Source organism: Manis javanica, chromosome 18, assembly GCF_040802235.1.
Source record: "Manis javanica isolate MJ-LG chromosome 18, MJ_LKY, whole genome shotgun sequence".
NCBI lineage: Eukaryota > Metazoa > Chordata > Mammalia > Pholidota > Manidae > Manis > Manis javanica.
Genome location: NC_133173.1, coordinates 10,225,192 through 10,249,870, shown reverse-complemented (window position 1 = coordinate 10,249,870; position 24,679 = coordinate 10,225,192). Strand labels below are relative to the sequence as shown.

At 40.3% G+C, this 24,679-nt stretch overlaps 1 long non-coding RNA gene across 1 annotated transcript in view; it reads right to left on the bottom strand.

The window, feature by feature from the left end:
• The window catches only part of LOC118968759 (uncharacterized), a 39,641-nt gene that overhangs the window by 13,970 nt on the left and 992 nt on the right, over positions 1-24,679 (bottom strand). The window contains exon 2 of the long non-coding RNA XR_005056592.2: positions 22,566-22,755. This is a non-coding gene — a long non-coding RNA (uncharacterized lncRNA). The remainder of the gene's footprint in view (positions 1-22,565; positions 22,756-24,679) is intronic.

Genomic DNA, 24,679 nt, shown 5'->3' with positions numbered 1-24,679 from the left:
AATTAAGTGGCATGAAAGGACCTAGAGACACCAGGCCATCAATCTGATTTTCCAAGGTTTTCCCAACACTATTTCTTCCCAAGTTCTTAGGGTAATGTTTGGAAAATACAAATTAAGACTCAGCCTCAGTACTTTAGAAATTTAGGGATGCCTAATCTCCCAAGGTTTAAAAGAATATGTATATATATGCAAAGTTTTAATTAAGGCACAGGGAAATATCCAAATCATATGTGGATAGTTTGCTACTTTTTTACACAGACATGTGACAGGTACATCAAGAAACAGAACTTACCAACATCACTTACTTTTATTCAGTCACCTCTTCCCCCAATGCTTATATAGTATGTGATTTTTTGGGTTTGGAGTTTTTATAGACTACTATTATGTTTGCCCAAATTCAAATAACTCCCCAAATTTTTCCCTAAAATTCCTTAATCACTTTGCATTTGATCTTATTACCTTCCATTGTTTGTCAAATGGTGTGATTACTGAACACGTGTCCAGTGTTCATTTAACAATTCCACACCGTGTTTTTGTTTGTTTTGCTTTTCAGAGCCAGTGCTTATGCTGAGAGGATTGCTGTTTCAGAATAAACTAGAAGACCTGACATTCTTGTCTCAAATAAGCCCTTAACTGTCTGTATGACCTTGAACAAGTCACTTCAGCTTTCTCTTAATATCTTCTTCAGGTAAGTTGGTGTAGAAACATAATCCCCAAGTTTCTTTCCACCAATGAAACCCTCTACTTTTAAGCCGTTCACACTAATTCCCTGTCATTATATCTTCCTTTTCAAAGAAAGCCAGGTAAACATCCCATAAGCCTTCACTCCTCCAAGAGACGATTTTTCGGGGGTTAAAAAAATATATATTGCAGTAAAGTCAGAATATTTGCAAATTGCAACTTTCAAAATACGACTGTTGGCTTGTTTATTGTCAAATGAACAAGTGTCAATCAACTGCAAAAGTAAAAATGCTGTTAATCTGCGCAAATGTGGATGTGTCAATATAATGGCTGAATGGGTCGCTCCTTGGACTGGTTTCCCTTTTGAGTTCAGCAGAATAGACCGGGGAGAGAAAGCAATTTGAGCAGCTGTCACTGTGGCATGTGCTGGAGCCAGGGATAGGATTGTCACAGTTTCTTTTGTGCTCTGGGCAATCAGAGCTTAAACAGGGAGGAGGTAAAGGACTGGGTTTTAAAACAAAGGTTTCATTTCAGCTTGCTGGTACCTCCCTGCATATTGTTCGCTGTATGCTCCTGTCTGATAAGTGGGCTTGGAAAGTACCTTAATTAGAAGTGGGGATTATCCTGGGCTGGAACCCACTGGACAGCATGCTTTTGTGGGGACAGAAAGCCCAGCCTTGACTCATCCAAATGCTGTAAGACTTAAGGGCTTTAGTGGGAAAATAAACTTTAACACAACTTCTCCTGTGTGTTCTCTTACTTTCAAAATCTATTAATAACGTTTTCCTCTTTAATATCTGAAAGGAATAGAATAATAATCTTTTTTTTCCAAGAAGAAAGTCAAAGACCGTAGAAGATGGACAGCATACCTACCTCAGGATTGAAGAGGCACAAAATTAAACCAAAGGAAAGCAATATATGTCAGCCGGATGTGGCATATTGGGTTGCCAGTATCTCAGATTGTCATTTGGAATTTTCTTCAAATCTTGCTGTTTTTCCCTTGTGGCTCTATATTAGTTATTAATGAAGTTTTTGTACCCTGTCTACCTTTCGCATCAAAATACAGGCTCCATGAGAAAAAGACCTAATCTCTCTTATTCTCTATTATCTTCCCAGCATCTTTGATGACAAATGTTCACTTCACCTGAGCCATTCCAGACTTTAATAACTAATGATTTATATTGGTTGATACTGGTCCTATAGGGACAAAAGGAAGTGTACTATAATTTCCCAAACAAGTTTGTCATATGGTTAAAAGGGTAAAGTGATTTATAGGGACAATGTCTGAGGATGTTCTGTTGAAGGGGTTTCCCGGATGAACCAAAATATGTTGATGGTACCTCCTCTTAGGACTGCTCATAAAAATATTTTTGAAAAGCCACCACCAGGTTCTGTGTCCATGTTACCAATGTTCTTCGGTCGTCTTGCTTTCCTGTTGAATAATGCAAGTTTCCAGGGTCTTAATATACTGATTTGTTGTTACTTCCGGGTCATAATGATTAATTAAGAACATAAGACTTGGAAAGCATGCAGCAAAATAAAATAGATTTCACAACAGTAGGGATGACTTGGGGAAACAAGGAAATTGGGTTGAAACACTGGGGGCTTGGACCCGATTTCATTTCATTTTGGGAAGAAAGGAGCTGAGCCGTGGATGCCCACGTCAGAGGGTCCTTCAGATCCCTGATGTGTTCTGGCCGCTCTGACCGAAGACAAAGGGAGTCGTTAGAGGAAGTACCTGTGAGTTCTTTGAGGCGAATGGGCTTGTATTTCCTTCCTTCCTTTCCTTGCCTTCCTCCATTCCTCCCGCCCTCTTCCTCTCTTGCATCACAGCACGTCATTGATGTTCCTACTCATTTCCATGTAAAGCTGGACATAAAGTCCACGAAAGATGAAACCATTCTCTAGGTAGCTCCCGAGTCTACAACAGGCCCAAACACAGAAGAGAACTCAGTGACATGATTGCTCCTTCGGGTGAACAGACATCCAGCAATAGGGACAGTCAGGGAATCATGTTTCCAGTCGTACAGGCCACTATGGCTTCCTCACGGTACAAAAAAGATAGGTCACTACTCAGGCCACTACACAAATACACTGTTGAAGGACCATACTAAGTATATATCAGTGGGAAGAGACAGGCTTTCAGTTGTTAACTCCCTGGCCAAGGCTAAGTGTTTAAAGTGAGGACAATTGTTTACTTACCACTGACCTTCATGCTCTCTTTCAAAAGAGCAGTGCAAGTTAAAAAAGCAAAGCTGGTTCTGTCTCTCCAAGTCTCTAATCCCTCTCTTGACCAAGGGCACACACAAGGACTGACCTGCACTCTCGCCAACAACCATGCCAGCTGATTTTAACAATGTTGGCTTAATGGGTTTTTAGCAAAAAGGGCACCGTTAATGTCAACATCAAACCCTTTTCTTTCTCAGATATCCCTCTAACTCTTACATGAACACTGCTTTTGCTGCCTTTTCCCAGAAGGTCTAAGAGACTTTGGACAGTGATACTGGGTCAATTTAGTTTGTCTTTCTGGATGAAATATTGTCTCTAGAAAACATTTTCAAACTCTATGCTAATATTTTGCTAAAGCTACAGTGCTAATATTTTTAGACTTATAACACACCAGAGAACATCCACATCTCATCATATCTTATTGTCCCCGAGTTTTAAAAATAACATTCATAATTATAAGTTGGGCCATTGTCAATTTTTAGGCCTTACTGTAGTTCTCGCAAAGAAAACTTCAGTTCTGTGCCTGAAACCATGTGATGGAATGTGTTTTCCATGTAAGCACCTATGAAACAGCAATACTTAAGCTTATTTTCTCCAGTAGTCTTGAAAGAGAAATGAAACTGAAGATATAAGACACAATCAAAGTTATTTTAAAAAGTGTGTGGGGGTGGGTAGGGTCACCAAGGTAGCAACTCAGGTTCTTCCTGACTTCGTTTTCCCTCACAAGAACAAGTAACACTTCCTCAAGAACAAGACACCACTGACAGAATCCTAGAACATGGGGGTGAAGCTAAAGCACCCCTTGCACCAGAGATCAAGATAGACCACATTAGAAGGATAAGATATGCAACTACAGGCTAGTCAATCACGTTGCCTCTCCCCCAGGCCAACTAGCGTCATGCACAAAGTCTCCCCTGAGCCTCTGGCTCCTCCATTTGGGAAAAAGAGAATCAAGGGAGGACATGTAGCCCCTCTGCAGTGTTGTGGATTGTTTTCTGGGAGCCTTAACTCTGATCTTGCACCATGGAGGTTGCAGGGGAATCTGCAGGACTGAACCACTGGGAGTCTGTGGTGGAGAAAGGAGGGGAGGCCTGAAAGAACCATCACATGCATCTTGGCAGACCTGAGTTTTTATCTGTAGTGCCCCAGTAGTAATGTCAACCAGAGGCTTTGCTTACCTGCATAACCAAATTGGGGATGCATGCTGATGAGGGAGTTTAGCAGGATGCAGATCTGCCTGATTCAGATCCTCAAACAGGGAGTTTTGCTGGCCCTCCAGCCCATTTGCCCATGTCGAGGCAAGGAGCTGAATCAAATTCCCACCTGCTGTGGAGAGTGTCTTCAGTGACCCCATTTGATGAGAAACCTGGCAAGACCTCCTGGAACCTGTTCAGCACACAGAACCCATGTCAAGAGGTGGGCAAGCAGGTGGAGAGTATAGTTTCAGAGAAAAGCCAGTGGCTCTGGTCAGTTAGGGATCTTGGGGTATGGGCTGACTCAACTTAAGACAGAAAACAAAGAGCTTTTCCTGCTTTAGAGATGCTTCTGCTGTGCCCAGGCAGGGGATCTAATTCACAGACACACTTATAGCTGTACCAGCCTTCAGCCTATCTGAAAGGGGAACCTACCCACAGTGCACAGTGATGAAAGACTGAAAGCTTTTCTCCTAAGATAAGGACCAAGACAAGGATACCCACTCTCGCCACTCCTATTCAACATAGTAATAGAAGTCCTAGCTAGAGCAATCAGGCAAGAAAAATAAATAAAAGGTAAAAGAATTGGCAAAGAAATGAAATTGTCTCGATTTGCAGATGACATGATTTCAATATATAGAAAATCCTAAAGATGAAACCAAAAACTTGTTAGAGCTAATCAATGAATTCAGTAAAATTTCAGGATAAAAATTTAACTTATAAAAATCGCTATCAGGGCTTTCGTCCTCTCCTGGCATGAGCTTGGAGCTCTGGCCTTTCACTTTATCTCTAAATAAAAGCCTGTACCTTGCTCTCCTAAAAAAAAAAAAAATCACTATCATTTATATACAATTACAATGAATTTTCTGAAAAAGAAAAAAAAATTGATTCATTTACAATAGTATGAAAAACAATAAAATACTTAGCAATAAAATTTAACAAAGAGGTGAAAGATTTATATGCTGAAAACTATAAGATACTGATGAAAGAACTAGAAGATGAAAATAAATGGAAAGGTATCCTGCATTCATGGATTGTAGTAATTAATATTGTTAAAACATCAATACCACTAAAAGACATCTGTGGATTCAGTGCAAGCCCTATCAAGATTCCAATGGAATATTTTTCAGAAGTAGAAGTAAAACACTCCTAACATTTATATGGAACCAGAAAAACACCTGAATAGACAAGGAAATCCTTAGAAAAAGGAAGCAGGAGTCATCACACTTCCTGATTTCAAACTCTACTACAAAGTTACAGTGATCAGATCTGCATGGTACTGGCATTAGATACAGACAAATAGAACAATGGAACAAAACTGATGGCCCAGAAATAATCCTAAGCATATGCAGTCAAGTTACATTTGACAAGGGAGAGCCAAGAATACTCAATGGAGAAAAGATAGTCTTTTCAGTAAATGGTGCTGAGATAATTGGATATTCACATATAAAAGAACGAAATTGGACCCATATCTTACACGACTCACAAAAATTACTCAACATGGGCTAAGACTTAAATGTAAGACATGAATCATGAAACTGCTAGAAAAAAAAACATTGGAGTAAAGCTCTTTGAGATGGGTCTTGGTAATGATTATTTTGGATATGACACTATCAAAATAAATAAACAACAGGACTACATCAACCTAAAATGTTTCTGTGTAGCCAAAGAAACTACCAACAAAGTACAAAGAAAACCTATAGAATGGGAAAAGTATTTACTAACCATGTAAGCAATAAGTGATTAATATCCAAAATATGTAAGAATGTATACAACTCAATAGGAAAAAGAAAAAAAAAGTGAAAAAGAAAAATGAGCAAAGGACCTGAATAGACATTTCTCCAAAGAAGAGATACAAAAGGCCAAAAGGTACATAGAAAGATGCGTGACATCACTAATCATTAGGGAAATGCAAATTAAAACCACAATGAGATACCACCTCATGCCTGTTAGAATTGCTATCAGCAAAAAAGCAAGAGATTTCAAACTCTGGCATGATGTGGAGAGGGACCCTGGTGCACTGTTAGTGGGATTATAAATCGCTACAGCCACTATGGAGGATCCTTCAAAAATTAAAAGGTTCATCCAGGTGATTCACCAATTCCACTTCTGGGACTATACGTAAGGGAAATGGTAATACTAACTGGAAAAAATATCTCCACCCCAGGTTCATAGCAGCATTACTTATCATAGCTGGGATATGGAAACAACCTAAGTCTCCATCACCGGATGAATGAACAAAGAAGATGACAGTGGAATAGTATTTAGCCAGGAGAAATCCATTTTTGACATCATGTATGGAACTTGAAGGCATTGTGCTAAGTGAAATAAGTCACACAGAGAAGGACAAATACTGTACGATCTCATTTATCTTTGGAATCTAAGGAAAAAAAAGCCCATTGAAAAAGAGATGATACTTTGGGTTACCAGAGGCAGAGGGCAAAGGGAGGGAAAACTGTAAGGAGGTGGTCAGAAGTACAAACACTCAGTTATAAGATCAGCAGGGACAGGAATGCAATGTAGCGTATGATAATTCTAGCAAACACCGCTGTGTGGTATCCAGGAAAGTTGTTAAGGGTAAATCCTAAGAATTCTCATCAATTTTTTTCCCTTTCGTTCTTCCTTTTTAATTGTACTTACATGAGAAGATATGTCAGCAGAATCTATTATAGTAATCACTTCACAAGACATATCAATCATACCATCCTGCTGTACACCTCAAACATAAACAATGATGCATGTCTATTATTTCTCAAGAAAACTGAAAACAAGGGGGAAGGGTGATGCTAAAATAATCTCGGTTATACAAACAGCTAGTAAGGGGTAGAGTCAGGGGCCAAATCTAGACAGAGTGGCTCCAGAAATCATGAGCTTAAGTTTTTTTGTGTTTTTTTTTTTTTACTAAATGAATGAACTTAAGCAACAGGGTCAGGGTTTGGATAAAATCTGCAGAGGTCTAATTCTTTTCCCCATGCCCTCAAGTTGGGAAGTGCTGGAGCTAGGGATTCACTCTGCATCTTCTGAGTCCATATATTTTACACGTTTAGTGATTATTCTGCACTGCCCCTTCTATTTTTAATTGTTTTAAAAGCAAATGCATTTTTGCTCTCTGTGGACACAGTTTTAATAAGCCTATTTAAATATTCATAATTCCAATGTAAAGTCTCCTGCCGCAGCCTTCTGTGATTCACAGACTTCAGTAAGTGGCCTCTGCTCTGCACGGTGAGGACCCGATGAACTGCGTGGCCCCACGTTTATCCCACTTCCTGTATGATCAGACTCTCAGAACAGACTGCTGTGCCAGGAGGTTAGAATAGTCTGTCACTGCTTCCAAAATATTAATTGGATGGTAATATTTTGCTCAATAGGCAGCTGGTTCATAACCTCCCTGGGAGAGTGCAAAATGGTGATAAAAAGTACATCTCAATTCCAGGAGAAATGATAATGTTTCAGAATATCTCAGGAATTAAGTGAGTTGGTCATTTTTTCTCCATAATTCTCCCAAATTTCTTGTTCACCGAGCATTGGTAAACCCTGTGATAAGATGTTTAAATCCAAACTGGTGATTCTAGATATTTCTCAGTCTTCTCCTGTATACAAATCAATGCTGAATTCAGGTCCTGTATTTTTAGCAAAACCTTCCTTAATTACCAGAGGTTAGAAAGCAAACTATATTCTCAGTGCCTCAATATTTCTTTCTGCATAAACTCCTAGTGAATGAATGAATGAATGAATGAATGTGTGAATGACTTATCCTAAGCCTTCACTGTTCTCTTCTTTTTTTGAAAGCAAAGATCAATAAATACTTGGTTTGTAGCACAAAACTGTCCACGATGATTCCCACATTTGTTTGCATGGCAGACCACCATAAGGTATGTTTCTCTTTGTGAAACATTAAATATTTAATCATATAGTCTTCCAACTTATATATATATTTTTTATCTCCCCACATTAGTTGCCATCCTTTTTACTCTTTGCTTCTTTTCTCTGTGTTTCATTTCCCTCCAATGTTGGGAGTGTCCCTACTACCTTCTCCTTCTCTTCTTTCTCCAGTCCCATTGTTCAAACACCCTCTACACATAGATGATTTGCAAAATGTCATCTTGAACCCTGACGGGTCCAAGTAGTGCGCAACTCATTTATCCAACTGACTGCAACCTAGTCTTCGCCACCTCAGTAGTGACCATTACTAGGGTTATAATCCCAGGAGTAAGGTTGCTAAGTGAAAGAGAGGACACTATGCATTCTGTGAGTTCATAGATGGTAGTTTTGCAGGAATGCTGTATCCAGGGAAGGCAAATTCACAAACAAAGTGTCTATTTCCGGTAAAAACAAAGTTCTGTCTCGTGCTTGATGTAAGCAGTCCAGTACAATCAATCTGCACCATCCACTTAGGGCGATTCATATCTCTGAATCAACAAATAAGGAGGTTATGGTGTTGGCTAGACTGACTGATCCTGATAAACAAGTGTAAAATAAACTGCTACACACAAGATGTAAGAAGAGTGTGTCTGGACTGTAGGTGATCCCTTAGGGTGATAGTACTACCACATTCTGCACCTAGTCTGTTGAAAACTACAACCAAGTTAGGCTGGATTGCTAATAACTCAAACCCTTCAGGAATGAATGGATTAGCCCACCAGATGAAGAATCAGGACCAGCTGATGTGCTTGCTGTGGGCAAAGGAAATACAAGTGGATGGGTAGTGGAAGAAGGTAGTTATAAATACCAGCTGTGGCCATGTGGCCAGGTAAAGTGAGGGCCTTAAGAGTTGTGAGTATTTCTTCTTTATTTGCTGTGAATATGTTTGCACACACATTAGTCAAATATTTTTGTTTTCTTCCCTCCCTTATTCCTTTATCATCTAACATAAGATGTATTAATGATAGTTAACTTTTATATTGTAATATTTAAGTTACAGTATATTAAAGAAGACTAGTGAACATTCACAAAGTACTTCACATTCTCTTTTGGGAAAAAAGGTTAGCTTTTATCTTATTTGGTTGTAGGCAGTATCATTTTATTATGTTTGGTGAAAGTATCACTTTGTTATTGTCTTTTGTGGACATTATGCATGGTTTAAAGAGGTGTGTATGGGTGTCACGTTGACAAGGGGTGGACCTGGATGGTCTTTTTAATGTGTCCATTTGATTAGGCAACAGTTTTCAGTTACTCATTCAAACACTAATCTGGTGTTGCTGTGAAGATATTTTATAGTTGTGAATAAAGTCCATAATCATATAACTTGAAGTAAAGGAGATTATCCTAGATAATCTGTCTTCCAGATGTGGTAAATGGTGTTGGTGGGCCTGATTCAATTACTTAAAGACCTTAAAAAACAAGCTGAAGCTTCCCTCAGACAGGAATAAATTCTGCCTATTCAACAGAGGTTCAGCTCTTGCCAAGGGTACCAGTCCACCCTGCCTGATGGCCTACCTTATGGATTTTGGACTTTCCAAGCCAACCACCATAATTGTGTTGACCAATTCTTTGCAATAAATTGCTTACTATAAATTTCCTACTGCTTCTGATTCTCTGGTTGAACCCTGAATGATACACCAAATCTGTGAGCTTATACTGGAGTCGATGTCTGCATGTGATCCGTCTGAAATTCATGTTGATTTTATCTCCAAAATAGACACTGAATTGTGTTATTTCTCAGCAGCTCTACTAATAACAAGCTAGTCCAAACCAAGCTAATCTATTTAAAATTCTAAAATAGCTTCTTGCTTCACTTTGCGTAACATCCAAACTCCTTGCCATTGTCTATAACAATGGTTCTAGACTAAATTTTTAGTCTCAGTATAAAAATGCACACTTAAATCTTTGAGCACTCCAAGGAGATTTTGTTTATATTTACCAATATTGACAGCTTTGGAAATTAAAATGGAAAATTTTTTAAAGCAGTTATTAATTCACTTAAAATAATAAATGTGTTAAAATTAATAGCATATTTGATGAAGTTAATTATATTTTCAAATAATTAGTGGGCAAAAGAACGTTGTTACACTTTTTTTTGCTAACCTCTTTAGTGTCTGGTTTAATTGGAGACAGCTGGAGTCTCTTCATCTGTATTCAGTCTGTAACAACATACTGTTTCAGTTCAAGAACAAGAAGGTCTGGTCTTACCAGATAATAGTTAGAAAAAGGAAGAATAGTTTAATAGTCTGTTTGAGAATTACAGATATTCTTTTATCATATTACACCAAAACTTGACAAGTGATCATTTTTAAAGGTAAGTGGCATTGCAGTAATTCATGCTAAGGCACGTTACTTTTACCCATCATCACTTTTGTCCCATCAGTAATAAATGTCAACACAATGAAACAGGCAAAAATATCGTATCATCATTGTGACAATATTTTTGATTTTGTAGATGGTCAAAAGAATCTTGGAGACCTTAGGAGGAGTTGACAGACCATTTTTAGAGAACCTCTGCTATAAGCTATACTTAGTCTTAGTGTCCACTACTGCCCACCCAATAATTTGAATTCCACTGAAAACCCAGCCATTCAGAACTCATGACAAGTAGGGAGGTGTCATGCTGACTGCATTACTCTAATCTACAGAAATTTGAGTGCCTAAATACTGTCTTTTTTATTATTAAGCATAAATAAATATGCGTTCTTCCATGGAACACCTCCTATATATTTAATCTACATCACTGTACTGGGTTAGACAGTGTATTTAGTCAGGGTTATCCAGAGAAACAGAATACATATATACACACACACACAGTACATACAGTGCAAAAGAAAGATCGATTGAGATTTAAGGAATCCACTCATGCAATTATGGAGGTTGTCAAGTCCATCAGCAGAGCGTGTTGGCAGGATGTAGAGTCAGGAAAAGCCAGTGTTGTAGTTTACGTCTGAAGGAGGTCAACTCATCCCTCCTGCTTGGGGAAGGTCAGTCTTTTGTTCTATCTGAGCCTTTTACTGATTGGGTGAGACCCACCCACATTATGGATAGCAATTGGCCTCACCCAAGTCCACTGATTTAAATGTTGATCAGAACAATATTTTACCACAAATGTGGGTACCATGGCCCTGTCAAGTTGACACATAAAATTAGCCATCACAGATAGTGCTCCCCAAATTCATCTCCTGCTCAGAACCTCAGGATCTGACCATGATTTGTCAACAGGGCCTTTGCAGATGCCATGAGTTAAGATGTGGTTGTGGATAGGGATGTGTCTCTAATACACTATGACTAGTGTCCTCACATGAAGAGAAGAGAAGAGATGGAGAAGCACTGAGAGAGAACCACATAATGACAGGCAGAGACTGGTCTAAAGTGTCTATGAGGCAAGGAAAGCCAAGGATTTCTGGCAATGCCAGAAGCTAATTGACAGTCTCCCCTGAAGCCTTCAGAGAAAGCAGGTCCCCACTGCCATTTGATTGCAGACTTCAGCCTCCAGATCTGGAGGGAATACGTTTCTGTTGATTTCAGTCACTAAGTTTGTGGTATTGTGTGATGACAGTCCTAGGAGATACATACAATTACTATTCTACATTATGCCTTAAAGTGTGTAAGGATAGAGGCAAAAATCTCTTCTTGGGTAAAGATAAATTACCAGGATTTCTCTCTTAAGGGTGGGAAAGCCTTGGCAAGACCCCTGACTCAGACCTGCTGAGTGACCTGCAGGGTGGAGAGATAGCTAGGGCCGGGGATGGGGCCAAAAGCCCCGGCATTAGAGGGTGGACTGTGAGAGTGACCAGAAGCAGCCAGGATCATTGCCAAGTGAAGGTTGTCCATTGAGGATGAGAGGTGGACAGGTCAGAAATGTCTTCGTCATTTCCTCTTTGATTCAGGTATTTATCCTGGTGAGCTTTTCAGAGAGAAATCTAAGAGTCACTCAGAGGGGCCCAACTTCTCCTCCTGCAAAATCAGGCATACGAAAGAAAATGGAAGCGGAGAGACAGAGGGGTTGAGAGGACGAGCCAGGCCACTGTGGTTCTGGAAGGGAAAAGAAAATGTCAGATCGCAGCTGGCAAGTAAGATATTACAGTGAAGCTTGAAAAGCCGGGTTCTTTCTCCTTTGTAAAGGCTCTACCTGCATAACATGAAGGCGCTCAGTGACAGACACATTAAAACACCATTAAACTGTGAAATAGAACACAGTGTGAAAATAGATTTAACCTTCACAGCGTATCGATCTCTACCCTGCACAGTGCCCAAGTTCTTGGACAACTGTTTTATAATAGATTTTACTTTTTTTCCTGTTTCTAGTCTGACTTCCTCAGAGGAGGGTGTTATTTCTAAAGGCTCCCTGACAGCAGAGAGAAGCAGCTTGCTTCTCAGGGAGCACGTGGCCGTAAGGATGTTGCTCCACAAACAAAACTCAGTTCGGTGGAAGTGAGGAATGATTTTGCAGTGGTCGCAGGGAGGAGACGGACACCCAGGCATGAGGAGGAGCACATTGCCTGCTTCTCAGGGAGGGGGGAGAGAGCGTCGGATGCATTCAAGTTGTAGAGAATGGCAGGAGTTGGGTGCCCACACCTCTTGTGACTTAATTTAGGCAGCTAAGGACCAAGGGACCTTGCTGCCTTGTAGGGTGGCTCTTACGCTTTATTGTTCACTTCAAAATGCATATACACACACACACACACACAGAGTCAAAAATCTTTTCCTGAGAGAAAAGAGATTCAGTTCCCAGTAATAAAAATGATTAAAAAAAACCTGTCAGTCTCTAAATAATTTTCTGAATCCATGTTTGACCCACACAAGCAGATAAACAAAGACTAACACAAGGACGGCAAAATTACTTACTTTTCACAGACACATTCACATTTGACTTTGCAATGGCTTATGGGACTAAGCATTTGTATCTCAGAGTTAATAATAATGAGCTCAAAGGTCATTTATATATGTGAGATTTACAATACTACTTGCTCGTCAACCATCTTACGTGCAAAATGACCATCTAAGGAATATCCCTTTCCTAAATTGTACCCGAATCAGAGCTGAATCACCATGAAGACATCACTGTTGCAAAGCATCCAGTGAGCCAGGAAGGTTGCGTGGTAGGTCACGACAAGCCAAGACAGGCAACAGTTAATGCTTTGCGTGGACCCCCAAGACCACAGTGCATCCCAAAAGATGAAAAAAATGTCCATGCATGTACTCACATTCAGACTCTTACAACCGTGTTTCCCAAACTGTAATCCTTATGGTTCATCACATGAGAGATTCAAATACCTATGCTAAAATTGAATATGATTTTTGGTAGAAAAGCTTTGTTTAAAAGAGGATAAAATTCCTTTTCAATGTGAAAACAAATCTATGCCAAAGTAGTAGCTGCATCATGTATAATGGTAAACAAATCGATTGGGTTTAGAAACATGGTGAAGGTATCCCATGCCCCATGTAACTATTATTATTTCAAATTATTGTGCAAACAATAACTGATGAAATTAAGCACAAAAATGGAATCATAGATCTAATAATGAAGGGAAAAAGTGTCTGTAGATCATATGATTGCCTGCCTAGAACATTCAGTAAGATCTACTGAAATCATTAAGAGAAATAATTGATTTAAATACTTGATAAACACTATACATAAATACCAGTAAATTTCCTGTATTAGAAATGTATCTACTTTGAAAATAGAATAAGAAAAGAAAAAGATTCCTCCCCTCTGAAAAGATTGTACCCAATTGCAACCATAAATATAAAATAAGGTAGGAATAATCCTTATAGGAACTGTTTAGAACTCATGTGAATAAAACTACAGAGTATTGTTATATCTTTGTGTTACTCTTGTTAATCTGCTCACATGGTCAAAAGTAGTTCAGAAAATTATTTAGGTAACTACAGTTCATATGAATAAAAGCATAAAATGTTATTACCTATTAAGAGATTACTGTTTTTAAAGATTGCACATAATCCAAAAATAATTGATGAATGTAATGAAATGCTAGTAGCATTTTTGAGCCTGAAAACAATCTTTCAGAAGTTAATGTAGAAGAATTAGCTGGGGTAGATAGCCTGGGACTTTTTAAAATGGAGAATGAATGTTAGGGCATGACATGACCAACCAGATGTTAGTCATTCGGTAAATACTTGAAGACCTACTGTGTGCCCTTGTGGACAAGGGAAAAGAACAGACATGGCTCTCGCCTTCAAGGAGCTTACAGTCTAGTGTAAGAGAAAGAAAGTAAAGCAATAATGACACCGATATAAGTGTTTTAATATTTATTTGTAAATAGTAATAGTATTTGGTATTTTAATTACTGTAGTGTTTTATAAGAAAGTTACCATTTGTGGAGAAGCAGTGCCTGGTGTTGCAATTTTTCTGTGTCCAAATTAGAGGATACAACCTACTCTGAGCGGCACACAAATGGTGTCACTCTCCTGCTGAGCAGTATACCCAATCCGTAAATGTCAGCCTTTACGAGGAAGAACCTTTAACCTGGCTCAAGGATGGAAAAGGCCAGAGAGTTCCTAGGAGAGGGAACACAGATTTGAAGGCCCTGAAATGGGAAAATATTGGCACTTCAAGAACAAAAGGAGGCCAGTGTGGACAAGTGGAACTCTAGAGAGAGAGACGTGGGGTAAGAATAGAGAGAAGTAAGTAGGGGCCACATGCAGACCATGCAAAACGGAAAGGATCTCGAGTGCAGTGACAATCACTATAAGGGTTTGGAGAAGGGATGTGGCATAATCAAATAAATGGTTTAAGAAGTTTATTTTTTTCTAATGATTTGGAATCGATTAAGAACGCACCTACAGAGACAAAATAATGGGCTGTGCAGTATCCCAGGAGAAAGATGGCAGTGCAATTAACCAAGGTGAGGGCACCCGAAATGGAAAGTGTAAAGATTTGACAAATATTCAGAAGGTAGAATTAATGAAAACTAGTGATTGATTGAATGGGAAGTCAGAAGAGCTATATAAAACCAGTATGCTTTAAAGTTTTCCACTGGTGGAAGAAATAGAACAAAACAGGAGAATCAGATCCACATATATTATTATAAAAGAAAGTCGGCACTTAAAAGTAGTAGTAAAGAAGGAATTATCCATAAAATATATTCAGGAAATAGGCTAAAATTTTTTAGGGGGGAGGTAAAGAATAAGGTTAATTCCTTTCTCACTATGACACAAGATAAAAATAAAACATTGAAAGTACTAGAAGATAATACAGGTTCATGATTTTATTTTGCTTTGCTTCACTTTGTTCTTCCATTGTTTAGGGGACCTCAGGATAAAGCACAAAATAAAACCTGTCCTCAATTCACGGCTCACTATCACCCATTGGTCTCTGTGTCAAACATACTCTCTTGTCTTTATATTTGGTTTTCTACCCAGCCATCATTCCCATTCGACTTCTCCAGCTCTACGTGCTTCAATCCAGGATCTACTCTAACTTCCTTGATAACATGACTACTTAGGGTTACGGAGAAGTTTAAATGTTAATGCATTAGAAGTCCTTTAGAAAATATCTACCATTTTGTAATCTCTCAGTACTAACTAATATTAAGTTCATTATTAAATTTTCCCATCAAAGAAATGGTTAATCTATTCATTTAATCAAATCTTTTTTTATGTCCTTTAATTCTATCAAGATTCATCACATGTGCCTATTTATTCTTTCTTAGATTAAGTCCTGGTCACTTTCTAGCTTTTGTTGCTGTTTTAAAGGTATCTTATTTTCTGTCTTTTTCTGAATGGTTATTCCCAATATGGAGGAATACTATTAATTTTTAAATGTTTTGTGTGCTAAATCGAAAATCATCTTGGATTACAGAGGGCTTTTTTAACCATAAAGCCAATGGCAGAATGAATACAAAAAATATTGCTTGCCAAGAAAACTTTCAACGTCAAAAACCGTATGACGATTTGGGCAAAAAATGTCTGCTAACACACATGACAGAACAGGGACTAACACTTTAAGTATATAAAAAGTTATTTATTATAAAGCAAAAAGAAAATTGTCAAATGGGGGCAAAGACCATGAAGATACAGTTAGAAGGGGAATAGACATATCCAGCGAACATGAATTAATGCTTATTCCATATGTAATCAAAAAACCTGCAAATCAGTAGAAGAAAGCACTTTTGCATTGTTATATGCATTAGTCATGATTCATGTCGTAGTGACGGAATCCCAACACCATGTAACTATACAGAAAAGGAAATTGCTGGCTGGGTTCACTGGGATGTCTGGTGATGATTCTTGCTTCATTTCCGGGGGGACCCAAGAGCTCATATCTTACTGTTGTCATCTGCATTAGATTTTATCCCACTCAGCAGACAAGATAGCTGCCTGGAGCTCCTTCCAGCCTACCAACAGATACAAAATCTACCAGCACCCTTCAGTGGCTTCTATCTAAAACCCAGGGAAGCCCCCGGTCCTGGATGGGTCTCCTGCCTATCCTGAATAGAGAATCGCACTCCACAAAAAGAAGAAAGAACTGCGGAAGGTATTTTTCAATTCCTCAAAGTTTTAAAGCCACAAATCATTATAAACAAACAAACCCATGGAAACCAATAAACTGATTGACTGCGGAGAGTGTCAGACACAGAGTCCAGAAGTTGCCAAGGATATACTGGGTCTCCTAATTTCCTTTAGGGCCCTGGGGGCAACAAGACCTCATTACACTGAAAGTCACCTCCCCAACCACTGCTGGGGACCGGTGGGCTGGAGTGGCTTTCTTTAGACATTGTATCAGAGTCCTTGGAGAGAAGAGTTACTTTCAGAAAGAGGAGAAGCAATTCCATTTTGAGGCAAAAGCAAGCACCAGTTAAGGTCTAAGATGGGGAGGAGGAAGGAACGGTTTATCTAAACTCTGCAAGAATAGGTTTCTCTTCATGAGCAATGTGGTCTGTGCTGAAGGGGGGTTACTTACAAATACAATCTCAGGCATGGGAGAGGCACACTTTTATTTTTTTCTCCCCACTAAATTGATAGGTTGGCAGGTTTGAGGCCTGTGTCCTTTAGAAACCCCGCTGCACAGCTTGGAGGTTTAATACAGCCAGAGAGGTAATAAACAACACGAAGGTCACTCGGAGCCTCTCCAATGGAGGGAAAATGTTTTGTTTTATGAAAAATACAAAATGCAGAGAAAATTGAGCCTACAAAGAGATGCCATGAAGACTGCAGGGAGCAAATAATGAAATTTCTTATTCCTTTGGAACTTTTCAGAAAAACCCGAATTCCTTTTGACAACAGATTTGCCACCTTCTAGAGGTAAAGACCTTCAACTGGGAGCTGCAGTTCTGCATGGAGGGATGAGGCTGCTTTAGGGCTCAGGGAAGTTGCTCAGGCCATACGGCTCTACGTCTCCTTCCCTGGATGTAGGGAGATCTGGGCACACGGACAGAGGTGAGGGGTCATCAGAGGCTGACCCAGTCATGAAAGGAGCGAAGCCCTGGGATCATCTCCCACTGGTTTGCCCTAGCCTTGGCCATCCATGGAGGCTATCATTATTCCCTTAATACCAAGGAATTTAATACTAAATGCCAGCAGCGGGAAAGACTGTGAAGTATTGGGTATTATTGTCTATTTTCCTGTTTAAAAGGCAGACCCCCATTGTACTTGTTCTTCGTTTACATAACACCTAGCAACAAGGCCTGTTTGTGCCAGACATTCCTACGTGTTGACCGACTAACCTGGTAAATGAATACAAATGAATGAAATAAACCTAAGTAATGCTTCTCTTCTCTTTCTCTTCTTTCCATTTACTGAATATTCCTTCTGAAGGCCCACCTGTAAAACCTCTTAGAGGTTAGGAGACATTTAGAGATGAGGATGCCCCAACCAAGGCAGGGATGAGATGAGCATGAGTGTGATCACAAGTCCATTTGCACACCCGAATGGGCAGGTCACGGTGGGAAAATGCTTGAGAGACTAGAGGAAAGACCTGGAGATGACACAGGATGCAGGAGGGTCTAATGGGACTTAGGTATAGAGAGTCCAGGAGCGGCCCATGGGATGAGGTTGTGCACAGCAACGCGGACAGGCTACATGTGTGCCAGGGATGGGGGACAGAGACTACATGCTTTGCTAGGACGAATCATTCTTGTGCCACCAGCACCCAACAAAACCTGGGTCAGAGGAGTCTGCCTCCCAATAAGATGTTTCCATAGAAAAGACAGACCTAGATCTGGCCAACCCCAGGCCATCAACGTACTGTATACCTGGCATACGGCCCAAAGGAGGGGAACATATGGGCACATGGTTATTCTGGAACAAGAGGTTACAAGCAGGCAGTGCTTGTCCCCACAGCAGACAAATTCCTGTAATATGTGTGCAAGGGACAACTGCCATCAGAAAGGAACAAAGCGGTATATCACATTAAAACCAGGAACAGTTATGTGTGCTGGTGGGAGTCAAAACATGTTTCTTAAAAAAGGTGCAATATTGGAAAAGCACTGAAAAATGAATGATTGCCTCTGGGAGAGAGAGAAGGGAGAAAAAAATATTTGGGATCAAGGCAGGTATATGCATTTAGGATTAAAAAGTAGTGCAGTTTGAGGGGAAAGGACCATATGCTGGGATAACGTTGTTACATAAGGTGGGAAACGTGGGTCAGGCTGGCTACTTCCTTAGGAGTCCAGCATGCTCCGCTTTCTGGGAAAGAAAGTTGGTCATGTGTTACCACTGCTTTATTGCTCTCTTTTCCATACTGGATTATATGCTCCTTGAAGGCATGGGCTGCACCTAGTTCCTGCCTGGTAGGAATCTTGTGTGTGTCTCTCTTAGGCCATATAGTAGCTGCTAGTAGGAAGGGTCCTTTGTCCTAGGCCACTCCTTGAGAGACTGTCATAAAGAGAGCTACATTACAGTGACACTGCTGACCTCCCTCTAGTGCTTCCAACAACATGACCCCACCAGCAGGGAGGAAGCAGGCGAGCCCGCTCACACCCAATCTCTCTCTTTTTGGACCCTCCTGTCTGCATGAGTAGGCAGAGTCTTAGAGGAGCGAGCCTTTGTGCATGGAGGGCTTTGGTGACCAGCACTCTCTGCGTTTAACTGGGTAAGCCTAGTTAATTCTGGGGCCCAGTATCAGGAGGCCCATGTGTCCTGTTTGTCCTGCACCAGTAATAAAGATGTATTTTCATCTCTATTTGTTTGACTCTTACATGTATCTCTTGGTTGTTTCTGAACTCAGGTAGCAAAAGGGAGTATTAGCACCCCCTTAAATGCCATCAAACCCTAAGAGTAGGTCCACAATAAGTGTGTGTGGATGGAAAACATGAAAACATGTGTGATTTAATTAGAGAAGACTAGGGGGATGCAAGAAGTGTCAAAGTAGTCATCCTGACTTTGTCGTTCTGTCAAGGCCCAGCTGGAACTCTGGGTACCTGATAATGGACTCTTACCATGAGGTCATGTGGGGTCACCATTAATAGACCACTTTCTCTTTCCTGTTTTAGAATATTTGTTTATTTCCTTCTTTACTCCTCTTTTGCGAAATCTGTTTCTCAATTCCTGGAAATAGTCACATCAACTCTTACTCTTTGACTGTCATTACCTCCCTTTCCCCACCAACACCACCTCCTGCAGCTCCAGCCTCACTAATATCTGGTCTCCATTTCTGCAGCCAACAATTTTAATAATCCTCAAAACCAGCAATATAGGAGCTCTGATTGTTACAGCATCTCCATCTATACTAAGATACATCTTTTTCTTAGAACACAATGGTTCCCGTATGAAGTAATGAGCCCTTGCATTCCTAGTTCTTTCATGTATAATTCAGATGTAATACAAAGTATTTTAAAGACAAAAATGTTTTCTTTTTTTTTAAAATTCAGGTTTGATTTGGATTTTGTTTCACTTTAGAATACACTAATCCTTCAAAAGGACATCACAGTTTTGTCAAGAACATGCCAAGTAAAACAAGAAATCCACCTGCAGATCAAAGCTTGTATTTTAATGTACAAATAGCTTCCTGAAATTGGATGGCCAGCTAGAGTTCAAAGTTTCTTTAAAAATGATGCCACTCTGAGATCACTAGGACTAAGCTAAGTTGCAGTTTAGGGATGTGACTGAGAAAGTGGATGAGATAAGAGCTCAGCTTCTACAGATCTCTGGACAGAAGTGTTTGAGTATCAGTGGGATAGAAAAAAGAGAGAGAGATGGGTAGAGCCACTGAAAAAGGAAAAACAATTAAAAATATATTGAAAGTAGAAAGAAAAAGAGAAATCATTCCTAATTAATTCTGGTGCCCTGCTCAACCCCAGCCTCTTTGTAATCCTACAGGGAACATCTTTATTGATCTGGGGGTCTTGCAGCAGGTTTCTGATGCTTATCTCAGCATAAAAACAGGCTCTTGTGATGAGCAGTGATTTAATTACATGACAATCACCATTAACAATGCATGGCAAATACCAAAAAAAATATGCAGAGCAAGACTGGCAGTGATAAATGTAGAGAGGTGGTGTTGACTTTGAGTAGTTTCTGGCTAAAATTCTACTGATACTTAGGAAAAAATAATATTCAGTGATTTGAAGTATTTAAGAACTGACTTCATTGCTTCATTTTTAGGTGACCATATGGATATTTAAACTTTAAAATATGAATTTTTATTATATTAGTAAATATTAGATTTCTAACCTGGAGAAATAGACCTATAATTAAGCTTTTCGACAGAAATTATGAGGTCTTCAGATGCAAAGAATTTCTCTTGTCTGAGATCTTCAAGCCTCACTTAGTAGACTTAAGGTTGAAGACCATAGCCATTACTCAAAAGGAACTTGTGGAAAGTGAATACATTTTCACAATAAGACCCTTTCAGAATAAAATTTCTCATGCCTTCAGATGCATTATTCTAGGTGTCTAGAATAATTCTAGATTCTATTGTAGGTGTCTAGATATGCCAAAGCACACATTTAAAGTTTAGGCATGTTGAAAACAGTAAAACACATTCCCATCTTTATCACTAGGTTAAGTTGTATTAATCAAAGCTAATTATCAGTTTAGAAAGGTTATGTCATAGTGTTAATTGACTCGGGCTGTTCTAAAATAGTCGAATAGGTAAATATGTAAATAAGGACCAAAAATTGGGTCTAACTTGGTTCCATAAAATCTGGTTAACTGAATGGCTCTCCTACCATGAGAAGCTAATAAAGTGAGAGCATGGTACAGAAGAGGATAAATCCACAAGAATTAAGAGAGTGGTAAGAGGAACATGGAGATGTCAGGGCGAGATGTAGGGCCAAAGAGGAGATGACAGCAGTGGGGTGGAGATGAGGTACTTTGTCCTTGGAAACCCTCAAAGAGCTCAGCTTGGAGACAGCAAGGTCTGAAGGTGGCATGAATAAGAAGAGGGTCAGGTTGAGGGACCCTCGTATATATATTATACAGGCACAGGAAGATTATATAGAGACAGGCACACAGCCAGTGTGGTCCCAGTGCATAAACCTGATGTTTTCTTCTTTTGAAAATACCAATGAACTTTCTGAAGAGAGTTGAGGCAGGATATGTAACAGTCTAAGGCAACAATGGACTGGGTTCAAAGTTCAGTTCTGTTTCTTCCTAGCTGGGTCACCTTTACCAAGGTCTTTAACCACTGAGCCTCAGTTTCCTCATCTTCAAAAGGGGGTAATAGTTGTACCTCACATGGTTGTTTTGAAGATTAAATCATTATGATGTTAAAAATACTTAGAACAGTGTCTATTAGGTGTGAGCTATTAGTAATATTAAGGCTTATTGTGTGGTGTCAGCCAGCCCAGAACAAGTCTGCCTGATTCTTGCATTTGGGAGGACTCACCACCTGGCATTGACTGTCAGCCTACTGGAACTAAAGTACTGCCTTGCCTGAGGCAGACTGCCGCCTGGCATGTTCACTCTGGATTTATTGAGACTGAGTAAAATGGAACGTTAGGGGGAAAAGGATTTATATCAAGCTTTATTCACCCAGTGGCAGGTCAAGTGCTGAAATCATACCTGCCTCTGGGGCAGTTGCATTCAGCAAGCCTGTTACTATCTCTGCCTCCAGGCAGAGTACTGGGCAGGGCTCTTTATGGTGTAACACGGACAATAAGAGCTTATTGCCAACAGGTGTGTAAGCATTAGCCTAGCAGTAGGCCAATAACACATCAAGGATTTTAGGGTCAAGTGGGATCCTGGCCATAGGAACTTTCATTTTCCCTACACTCCACCCCTCAAGGATTCTCATCCCCCAGTCCATGTGCCCTCAATCTTCTGTAGTGGTCTGTCTCCCTGTGTAGGAAAGCTGGAGCACTGTAACCAGATTCTACAACAGCAACAGAGAAAAAGAACAATATACACATAACAACAAAAATTAGGATACAGATAACTGCAAAAATTATAATAATCCTCAAGCCTGAGGAGATTGATTGCCACCAAGTGGTCGTTCCAGCTGTATTCAAACTAGTTCTACTTAGATGAGCTCATGACTTACACTTTCCACAGGGGAGATCAATCTTCAGCAATGGTCCCTGTGCAAGAAAGCTGGAACCTTGTAACAATAAAAATTATAATAATAATACTCACCCTCAAGCCTGAGGAGATCAACTGCCATCAGTGGTCATTACAACTGTATTCAAACCAGTTCCAGTTCATGATTTGTACTTTCCACAGGAGGCCAGTAGCAGTACTAATAGGGAGCTCTGTGCCCACCCAGAGAGTAACAGGTTTTGGTCGAATGTGCACCCAATTCACAAGGACATTAGAGGAGATTAACCTTAAGAGCAATAAGACACATGCTTTAATGATACTAACATAGACAAGTTTTGCCCATCAGATAGGATGCATGCAAGAGTGTGGTCCTATGACAGGACAATGGCAGGAAGGGGCCCCATCTGATCTAGTATTCCATACCTTTACTGAGGGGTCTATGTATATAGTGCTACTAGAGATGCATGCACTGGCCATAATGATAAAACAAAACTCCCTGGCAAGATGCTCTTACCTTCTGGCTTTTTGAGTACACGACCATGATCTTTGGAGGCCACTGTGCCATTACCCCAGGAATAGATAGGAGGCCAGCCTATATGCCTTGCTCCCAAGGTGCCAGGGCCAGCTATTACTAGTCCATGTGCTGAAACATCCAAGGCCACGTCCACTGAATGGAGTCTCTGGGTCTTATTGCAGTTATTGCTGATAGCAAGATATTCTGGTGGCCAAACCCTGGCTTAAATGATCCCTCCTTGGTTTGTACTTGCAGCTGTACAGGGTGGCAGCACCGTGTATTACCATGTCTATGGGGTGCAGTGCCCCTTTCTGGGGCTTGTCATTCAAATGCCGCAGCACTGTCCGTAAGCGGACTGACATCCCCATACACTATAGATGTCTGACATTAGGCCAGATTTTAACAAACCAATGTGCCTCTCTATCATGCCTTCCCTGGTAGGATTATATGGTACATGAAACTTCCACTTTATCCCTAATTGTTACACCCATTCTTTTAGTGCATGTCTAGTAAAATAGGTGCCTTGATCACTCTTAATTACCTGAAGTTGACTATAGGCTGCAAAGAGATGCTCTAGGCCCCCTTGGTCATTTGTTGGTCTGCACAATGTGCAGGAAAAGTAACCAGAAGTCCAGCAGCTGTGTACACACCAGTCAGACATATTGATACCCCTCTGACACAGGCAGAGGCCTAATAGAGTCTATCTGCCACCTGACGAGGGATACTGGCCCCATAGCTATTGTCCCATGTTGCTGTGGGACTCAGCATAAGAAGTACCTTTTAGAGCATACAGTGCACTCCTGCTGGGCCCTCCTGACTTCTTCAAAGGTCAAAGGCAGAACCCACCAATGGGCTACAGCCTACATTGTCTTCTGCCCCACATGGAACAAACATTAATATACCCATTGAGCCACGTCAGAGACAGGCTTCCCTTCTAGCCAATGTACCTGGGCCACTTCATCTGCTTCATCATTTTCTGGCTATGTCAGTGGAAAATGACCTGTCACATGATGTTCTGTAACTGTTTTAGTCTGACCAGAGGCCTGTAAGTCTTGCCACAACTTTTGTACTATGTCAGTAGCCACAGAGTCAAGCCTCAATAGATGGCCCAGCTGACAGTGCAAACAACTATTAGGGAGGGCTCCTGGGTGATCACAAGCCCACTGCTGCATCTCTGCCCATTGACTGCTTTTCCTCTCACCATCTTCCATCCATATAGTCTCAGTCTTAGAATGGAAAGCTATAGCCCTCCATTTTGGGGGCTGCCCACTGCAGCCATCTGTGTACCATGTATTTTCAGGTGTAGAGGCTCTTCCCTCCCAATAAGGGCTGTCTGATACTAATGGTTCTAAAGCAAATTCTTCCTGCCTGTCAGTAGTATATTTTACTGGTCCCAATAAGCATTTAAGTTCTTCACTCAAGGGGCTAGTAGAGAAGATGCTATACTGCTTTAGGTATGCAACCCACTTGGCCAGTGTAGGTATCTGTGCCATGCCACTCCACAGCTTTTGGGTCCAGTCTCGTACTAACCACGCAACGGGATAGGTGGTTATTACATTTATCGGGACTATTCTGGTGGGGCTCTGCAGCTAACAAGATGTCATACATGGCAACCAACTGTTTCTCTATTAAGGTGTACCACACATTTGTTCCTTTCCAGAGTTGCAAACACAATTCAATAGGTTAGCAAGTTCAT